We start from the raw sequence: 10,260 nt of genomic DNA, 5'->3' as shown, positions 1-10,260 counted from the left end.
CTGTATAACATATAACTAACTGCTAAGATGAGATGTATTTTACCCAAAAGCACAGTTAAATGTGACATTCATTGCCACTAACTATCACTGAGGCCAAGAGTCTAGTAAAAAATGTTAAAAGGTTAGAAATGTATACGTACATTGAGACTGTCTATTGTTACCCTGGGTCAGCTTAAAAATATAGCAGATCACAAAGCCATATTCTTCCAAGAGGAAGCCAAACGCTAACATGTTTTTGACATCCAATTTGTTCCACTATTGTGTGTTACAGCGTTTTTGCACGTCCTCTGAAACCTTTATTACCAGCCACTGGCAGAGGCGGGAGCCTGGGAGAGGGGTGCCAGTGCTCTGCGCTGGCTTAGCAGCGTTTGTACACCTCTATAATGGAAATAAAGCAGGGCTGCAGGGTCAAGAGGCCACCCCTGCCCGAACACAGGATCAATTATACCTCCAGTTTAGCCTGGGTTTAAAGATGTTTGGGAATAGAGGTACAAGAGCCTCCCCGTGCAACCTGTCACAATGCTTGATGCGCCTTGTCCTTGCAAGGTCTCCCTCACGTCTGACCTGATTCTTCCTCGCTGGCAGAGAGGCCTCCTACGTCAGCTGTCCACCGTGGGCGCCGAGAGTGGATTCTTCACAACATGCTTTTATGTGTTTGATGACTGTTACGATGCTGCCTCCTTAGTTCTTTCTTCTTCAGGCTAATTAACTGCAGGCTTTCCTCTGAAGTCACGTTTTCCAGCCCTCTAATCTGCCTCGGTGCTTGCCTCTGCCCTCTCTCCAGCTGAGCCATACACTGGTTGAAGCGTAGTGCCCAAAACTGGATGCAACCCCACATGAAGCCTTCTCAGTGCTTGGTGTAATGAGAAGGGCTGTTTCAGATGTCTTGCTTTTTCCCTGCTCATACATCCCACTACGGCATTTTCTTTTCTTGTACTTGCAGGACATTTTTGAGTCTTGTTCAGTGTATGATCCATTACAACCTCTGAGCTTTTTCCCTAGAACTGCAAGTTGCAAATTATTTCCCCCTGGACATGTACATCTGATTAACCCAAAGAAAGTATATACCTTACTTTTCCCTCTCAAATTATGTCCAGTGTAAAATAAGAAATGGGGTACCCATTTTGTATGACTAAATTTTGTAATATACCACATGAACAGGATAATATAAAGAGGATAATGGGTCACTTAAAGAGCTCTTGTTCATTTGTTTGCTAAGTGTAATTTAGCTTTCATTATTTATCACAATAGCAAATTATCTACTTGCAACATCCCATGCCAAAGTCTGATTCTCCGTGACTGAGAATCTCATTACAACATTTAGCAGTATTGAAAAATTTGGTCATGTGTGGATTTGCAAAATAGAAACCTTTTGCAGTTTTCACAGAAGTCAGCAATAGTCTTACGGAAATAAGTTAACTTCCCTTGATGATTATTGATCTGCTAGGAAAGATAAACTACAGAAATGTATCAAATCATTAAGTGAGTGTTTTGACCCAAATATGAGCAAAGATTTTGTCATTGATATTACAGTGATGTACAGAACAATAAATGGAAATTGTCAGATATGTTAATCTCATGAGAGATGCTGAGATTAAAAAACAAATATTCAAAACATAATGAAAAGACGACGAAGAGAATAATTTGGTAATTATTAGTTTAACATCTTGAACTAAAATTTTCAGAAGTTGCACCATTCATTTATTTTTTTACAATTTCCAAATTTGATTCTTTTTGCTAATTCTATAGAGAAAAGTTTTCAAATATCTGTAAAGAAGAGATGCCTAAATTGCACCTTTGCTTTCCAAATGACACAATTGTGTAAGCCGTGAAGAGTGTGAGACGTTCTCGGGTAGATACGCTGGCAAAATTTCTGGTATAGCCACTGCTGTATTCACATTAAACTGCCTACGTAAGTAACTCTTGTTTTCCTTTTTATGCGGAAGCTTTTATACTGACGTGCCGGCAGAAGGACAGGGGTTCATACAGCCTTTTCTAGCCTGTGAGGGTTAAAGCTCTCCAACCCCAATGAGGAGACAAGCCTAAAGATAACCCACGTGCTCACTGACTTTCAGTGCTAATCAGCCTCATAATTAGCTCCCAGGACCCCTTCAAAACTCCCAGCTGCACATCTTGCCTCCATGCCTTTGCTTCTTGGTCAGCTCCGATCATTTTCTGGCTCCAGCCTGGGAGGAAGAGCAGGAGCTTCTGCCTCCCACCTCCTGCTTCCCGCCTCATTCGCTCGCTCATCTGCTCTTAGATCAGCACAGGAAACATGCCCTTCCTCAGTGTAGGCAGATGGCTATGCTTCCATTTAGGTTTTAAATTTGGGGAAATTTTTTATCTAGTCTTAAAATTTGAGCCCATACTTGGCAGGGTATGTTGCTGCTACCATTCATAACTAGGGATTATGCTCAGCAGTGGAGGTGTGACTAGACAGAGATGTTCTTCTCTTTTTCTGCTTTATTCTCAGTTTCCGCTAATCTAGTGGCATTGATCTGCTGCTATTAATAAAAGCAATTGTTTACCTTGCTCATCTGCAGTCTCCTAATATCCTTGCGAACACAACAGTGCTGTTTGCTTTATTTTCTATGAAAGTGTTTTCTTTCTTTTTATGAAGGCTATTAACATACCGCAGCTATCTGATCACAAATCAGGACCTTGCAACTTGATTTTGGATCTTTAAGCACAGGAAAGTGTGATTATTTATTCAAAGTGAGTCAAGTCTCTTGTTTTGAACATAAAGGTTCTTTCTAATTCTGCAATTCCTTCTTTGTTTATTTAAAGTTCAAAAGAAGAAAAACAAAACAAAACTAACATTTACTTTCCTTTGCATTTAAAGCAATACAACTTGCAAAACAGAAATCCCTGCAAAACCAGTCCTGGCATATTATTTAGTCAGACGTTAGGCTTCCATTTAAAGAAAATATCTGTGATTCTCTGGGTTAGACAGGCCTTCAGAAGTAATACATCCTGGCTGTTAAAGAGTCAGATGACCCTCTAGGCAGAAAAAGATTGGCATGTGCCAGCACTGAAATATCAACTCCGGGTAAATAGCACAGAGGTCTGTGGTCTCCACCTCTCTGGTCTCCTGTTATCCAAACTGTTGACAATCCTTGGGTGCATTTACGTTCACAGCCTCCTTAGGAATATTGACGATGCCCTTACCCACATTTTCTGCCTTCATATAAGGAAGGTAGGAAATGTTAGCCATAAGCAACTTGAAGAGAAGGCGTGTTATTTTCCAAAGGTCTCCATGACCATGTTTTGTTTTTATCTTCAGGCTGTGTATGATCCTCTGAATGCAAGGGAATGGAAGGGAATGGACACCAATTGCTCACAAAGCGCTTTCCTTGGTTACTCCCAGAAGCTATCATGGGAAGAACCGGGCAATGCATTTTAATCTGCAGTTCCCTTAAAATCCTTCCTGGCCTTGTGTGTGAAAAAAGGGCTCATGAACGCTTGGAGTGAAGATCCCGAATTATCATTCCAAGAGGCTGACAGTCCTCTGTCAGGGATTCCTCTTACACTGGGAGAAAAGCATCTAATAAGGCATTCAGGAGCCCAAAGGCAGGGGAGGAGAGGGATTTTTTTCCATCTGTATGTAACTTTACTCTGAAAAATTACCACATAAAAAGAGCATCTTCTTGCTCAGGGGGTCTAACAAAACTCTGAGTTTCTTCTGCTGCTTTTCCCTTTATTTTGCCCTGCAGACTCGATGCAGATAGGCAGACAGAAGCTGAGGTTTCTATTCTATCATATGCATCACCCTCAGAAGTGTACACAGAGAGCTAATGAGTCACAACTTGCCTAATTGCAGTGAGGCCAATAGAACTGCACGAGATTCAACAGTGGCACAGTTTGGCTAATTAGCCATACATGTTTGGTAGCTGTGTAAAAGACATTGCCGGTCCAGATCTACAGACGGTTTGCAAGGTCTGCAGTCAGGAAACTAATATGCACTTTACTCTTAAGCTGAATGTATTCTATGCAGAAAATCAACACAAAATAATAAACGTAGACACCCACACTGTGATTTTTGCTATAGCAGAACTTCCTAGGATAACACTGCATTTTAACACTCCCGATTATGCTGTGGGACATAGAGATCTTGGAGGTCTTCACATGTAGATGCCTTTTTACTCTTTTTTTCCTGAATTTAATCATGGAATTATATCTACCATAGTATATGTAGACTTAACGTTTAATTCATTAGGTCCCCAAGGAAATCTGCAGGTTCTACACAAAGCCATGAACATCTGCCTTTTCCATGCAGACACCCTATTGTCAGGCTCACCTCAACACCTCTCCACAGCTAACATCTCTTGCTTAGAGGAAAACAATATTAGGCCTCAGCTGTGATGTGACTGTTGAGCTGTTTAAAGCTCCTCACTTCAGCAATTCAGCGTAATATTAAAATGTGCAATCCCTGGTAATTGAGACCAGAATTAAGGGCAGACCTGTAAAGCAAAGGCAACTTGGGCAGGGCAATAATAATTATGAGTCCCCCTGCTTCCCCAAAACATAAACTACTGAATGTCCAGCAGTGGCACAGGCACTGCAGGTTCCAGAAGAGGGAGGGAAAAGAGAGCATTTGGGCAAAAGCAAATTAAATCTATTTCAATCAGAGAGCTGCCACTTCAGGCCAAAGCTGAGGAGCAGAAATAGCACTTGGCATCCCTTGTCTTCACGGCAGGATGCATGCCAGAACGGTCCCTGGCACCTGCCCATTTTACCTGCACTTCAGGGCTCAGCTCAGCCCTGATGGACGTGGCTGTGCCTGCACCTTCACCCCGCTCTGGGCATTCAGCTGGGTCCTGGAGGGGTCATGGAGCACCCTAGGTACCTGGAGGGCTCTACGCCACTGACCTTGTACACCTGGGCTGTGACAAACACAGCCCCCCCGGCACCTCACCAGGATGCTGGGGAAAAAGGGAGGCTGCTAAAAAGACCCTGACCAACAGAGAGGCAGACAGTGAGGAGAAAGAGGAACCGTGGACAAAACAGACTGGGAGAAGAGGAGAAATAAAGACAAAGGAACTAGTCACAGGTGGCTACCCCAGACCTGTTTCTCATTTTGCCAGTGCCTCCTTGCATCTACAGTCTACTGAAACTCATTTGCAGCTCTGTCCCTTCCCAGATACACCATAGCTAAACCTCTTTAAGGCTGAACCACTCTGTAAGACTTCAGAAAAAAATGAATGAGTAGAGTGTTCCCCATCAGTACTTTGCTTAAAAAAACCACCTACAATGACTTCAGTCTTGTGACAGTCATTCCTTCCTCAGCTGGCTCCTTTGAGTTCTTTTCTCACCCATTTCTGTTCCCCTTTCTGCTTCTTTTATGTGATATTTTTGGTAGAGAGTCCATGAAAAGGAAAGGCAGTAAATACAGTGTGTTCAGCCATTGCCAAAAGCTGGAGTCACTTCACAGAGACAGAGGGATCTAGGGTTTACTGTGTAATCACGAACATGTGAAAACTGAAACAGGTCATTGTGGGGCTCAGATGACAAGATGCATTGCTATAGGCTGTTTGGGTTTTCTGTCCTGTCAGTCAAAAGAAATCTTTATTATGTTATTTAATTAAAAACATGTGAAAACTGAAACAGGTCATTGTGGGGCTCAGATGACAAGATGCATTGCTATAGGCTGTTTGGGTTTTCTGTCCTGTCAGTCAAAAGAAATCTTTATTATGTTATTCTTAATTAAAAAAAAAAACAAAAACAAAAACGGAATGTCATATCTTAATAATCTAGTGTGCTGGATTGGAAGCAAATTCATTTCATTGCCCAGGACCAATTCATGATAGTCTTAAATAAGCTTTCTTTAACAGGTGTTGCTGCTGTAAATTGCATGCCTCAGTTTACTTGCTAAGGAATACAATTAAGCCAACACAAAGCTGGTTGTGACTCACATATAATGAAATGAAAACAGTATCATCATCATTAAACAGCAAATAAAGCTATGGATTCTTTGCATTATGCTGTCAGGTTTAATTCAATTGCATTTTTTTCTCCTTTCAGTCCTTAATTACACAGTTCATGCTGAATCCTCATTTTAACGCACAGAATGGAGCAATGCCTTACCTTCTTACCTTAGCATCTAAAACACAAGCCTACTGAGCCCCAATGTATCTTTGTTGGACTTAATTAAAGGCAAATGTTCACAGCTTCTGATAAAGGCAGGTATTTCAGTCCTGAGACTGTTTGGGGGTGGTGAGACCATGGACTGGCTTCGTGCACAATGTTGGCGCTGTTAGGCTGTGGCTGGCTCTTTCTGGCCATCCCCAGCTGAATGCACCAACAGCACCTTCCATTTAGCTTGCAAAGATAAACCAGGCTGCTAACAAATGGCCTATAGAGCTGGAGCAAAGGAGAGGAGGGCAGAAAAATTCTGCAGCAGTCAAAATGTGAAAGAAAAATCCTGAACGACTTTGTGATCTGCTCAAAGGGGCAGTGGGGAGCAGGGCATGAAGGATAGAGAGGTGGGTGAGGGAGAGGGGCAGCTCCTCCGAGTCCTTTGTATCAACAGAGCATTGAAAGGGAGTACATGGACACTGGGAACCCTTCATTATAGCATGTGCTGTGCCCCAGACGTACTGTTGGTGTGGGTTGGGCTGCTGGTTGCTTACAAAGGCAGGGACATATTGTACCATTTCTGGCGAACAGAGCAATCTGAATAGTGGGAAGAGAGGGGGGAGTTTTTGTTGATTTTTTTTAAACAACAACCATACAGACCAGCTGAATAGCATATTCACTGGATATTGTTCAAGCAGCACTTTTCGCTGCTTGTGGCCGGTTTGCAATACATGTATTCATGCTGAGGGCTACCTTATTCTGTGAGCTATTCATTAAGTACTTTCTTAATATGCATCAATGGCAAATTTGGTCCTGGTTGAATAGCTGTGTTAGTAACGGCCTAGACTGGTGCTTTTTTTCCACTTCTGACTTTCTGATTAATATGGCCCATGACTTATAGACCAATTCTGCTCCCTTGCCTCAGACCTTCCGAAGTGATCTCCCTTGGCCTCAGCTATCGCAACACAGACTTCCACGGGACTGCTCGTTGACTTCACTCCCGCTCGCTGCAAGCCAGGGAGTCAGAGCGCGCAGAAGGCAGCAAGTACTAATTATTTTAGAGGTGACATGTCTGAGTGATGTCTCTCTTCTGCCCAGATTCACAGGGATTTCCAAGACAGTTATGGGAGTATGTGAGTCCCCTTCACAAAAACTGGTGAATCATTTTTTCTGCTCCTCCAGATGACCATATCATAAAAGGAGGAGAATAGAATAAATCCTCTGGCATAAATTCAAGCAAACCGTACCTGCCAACATCTTAATTAAAGACAGAAGTTATCAGATCAAGTGAATTTGTGAAAATATTGACTGTGGGCAAAAAACATCAGGAAAGAACCTCGTGGTGTTCATTTCCTTATGTGGTCGTCTCTTTTGTTCTCACGTTCTCTGCAACAGCTGCTTAGACCTTGGAAAAAAGCAACCTTCCCTCCTTCTACCCCACCTGTTTGTTTCTTACAAGAATGAGCCAATTGAAATATTAGGAAAGTTGATGTTGAAGTACTGTTCTCACTTGGGGTGGTTTTTAAGAGAGTATTTCAACTCTCAGGAAAGCTATGATTGTCTGATTGCTACTGAGGTTTATTTTTTGGGGTGCCCTACACCACTTTATGTAAGGACCCTCAAGGCAGTGGAACCATCTCCGCCTGCAACAGAGCTTAGAGAACTTGTCTGATAATACATAGCCATGAACAAACTGCAGAGAAAAATTTAGGGTTGATTGAGACTCCTTCAGTCTTATGAGGATGCCACCTCTGAATCTCACAAAACAGAGTTTCAGCCTCAGAATGATCTGAGGTTAGTTTTCCCTGAAAAGATGAATATTGATATTTGTTATCAGTTGTCATCACCGCTCTTTTAAGCTTCACTGACAGGCTAAAAGAACCTGGCATAAAATGCTTCTAAATTCCATTTCATATCCTGTACAGGTCTGTGTGGGCATTGTGGAGCCTGCTTCCATTCTCTAAACATATTTTTTATTCTGTCTATCATGCTGAAAATGCAAAACAGAAAAGAAATGCTGATTTGGAACCTGTCTTTTGAATGGAGGAGGTTTAGATCTATGTAGGCTTAACTTTCCTGCAGGATGATAATAATGCAGAGAGTTTGATGAAATTAATACAAGTGGGTCCATCACCTCAGTGATTTCCTGCAAAAGCACACAGATATAATTAAGCTCATATACCTCTCCTACACAGGCTGGATATTTCTTACTCTGTAGATATTTCCTTGAACATCTGTGAGAAAAAAGAAAACAGCTGTAACAAAAAAAACCCCTAATGTTTCAAACTGCTTTATAGCTTTAAGGTCTCTCCTTTTGCTTTACACAGTCTCCTTTTCCCCAATTTTCATCTCCTCCCTCCTCCCCCATTTTGTTTTTCTGTTGCAGTATGCTATATGCTGAATTAAACAAAAGCCATTATTTGCAAACTTATAGATGCAGGTGATAAAGCCAGCAACACCAAATGGGAATTTCCCTAAGTAGGTTTGTTTGCAGCTTGTTTACTGCTGTTACAGCTGTTTCAGGTGATCTTTTCCCATCATCTGCCTGGGAAAAGTTGCAGTGGAGTGAGATGGTCCTGTGAGCGGTGGAGCACCCCGAATTCCCTGCTCTATCGGAGGAACCCGCACCCACCATGGCTGCAGAGGGTGCTCAGCTGCTTGTGAGGCAGTCCCTCCAGGCAACAGCACTGGAAGCAGCAAATTGTTTTGGGTTGGGTTTTTTTTTCCTGTCTGATTCTCCAACTCAGTGAATCATTAATATGGTTTAGAATGGAAATGAAAATGCCACAAAAGAGCATCTCATTGCAGGATGTCTGTAAAGATATATAAAAGGATCTTTTCACGGGTAATTATTCAAGCCACTTCATATAACTGTCACCATTAAAAGGTCACTAACTTTTACCACACAGGGAATGCTGAAGATGCAGTGTTGGCACCATCTTCTAAAACTAGAGGAAGTACTCTAGTGTCACTCATGGTCATCTGTGATACTGTCTGGTTTTACCTTCCCTTAACTTAACTCAACTCAACTCAACTCATCTTTATTATGTTAGTAGAGAGGATCAAGGTGACCGCTGTGCCTGGCAGTGTGCAACCTCATAATAAATAGCAGTTTTTTCCCTGAAGAACTTTCACTCACAAAATGATAGGCACACCATATCTCAAGCATGTCATCTTTTTACTGGTAATAATTGCAATTGCAACCTACAATGTTCTTGCTATATTTCATTTCAGATCTTAATTGCATACTATCATTCTCATTCCAAATTAAGATCCCAGTGCATATTTTAAACTGTCTGTAAATACACATTAAAAAGATGACATCCATTACACAACCATGCAAGCAGCATATATGTGGCATACTAAAGAAGCAGATATACTTTGGTAATAATTGCAATTGCAACCTACAATGTTCTTGCTATATTTCATTTCAGATCTTAATTGCATACTATCATTCTCATTCCAAATTAAGATCCCAGTGCATATTTTAAACTGTCTGTAAATACACATTAAAAAGATGACATCCATTACACAACCATGCAAGCAGCATATATGTGGCACACTAAAGAAGCAGATATACTTGAAGAGCTTGCTCTCAACCCAAATGCATGCATATACAAAGTTTCTGTGAAAAATAAGTCCTTCGGGTATATCACACATAATCCTCTTCCTTATACACTATAACATCTTCTCTGTCAAATAGGGTTGAAATTGGCTGAACGGATTCCAATTTTATTAGATGAGGACTGACAGGCAGAAAGAAACTACTGTACACCCATTTCTTTGGAAAATCCAGCTAAAAATCCTTTATTCTCAAGGTTGATGATACATGGTATTACTCCCAGCAATGTGATATGCAGCTGTATTTTGAGGCTGCAAAAAATGGCAGGTTACATAGATGCTGTCTATCAGAGGCTGCTCTCCTGCTGACTGAGTAAGTCCTGAGCATCCCTAAGCCCTTTGAACATCTGCAGAGCCTAGGGAGGTTGTATATGGGCACAATGGATGCCAGCAAACATTGCATGCCATCCTTATAATCAGACACCAGTTTCCCCGTTGCACTGTAAGTCAAGTGAACTCTGAGACTCACAAAAGGCAAAAGAAGGAACATTTATGTCTGCATTGTCATAGAATCATAGAATCATTAAGGTTGGAAAAGACCTCTAAGATCATCGAGTCCAACCG

Source organism: Aptenodytes forsteri, unplaced genomic scaffold (genome assembly GCF_000699145.1).
Source record: "Aptenodytes forsteri isolate BGI_AS27 unplaced genomic scaffold, ASM69914v1 Scaffold81, whole genome shotgun sequence".
NCBI lineage: Eukaryota > Metazoa > Chordata > Aves > Sphenisciformes > Spheniscidae > Aptenodytes > Aptenodytes forsteri.
This window is presented reverse-complemented; position numbering follows the sequence as displayed.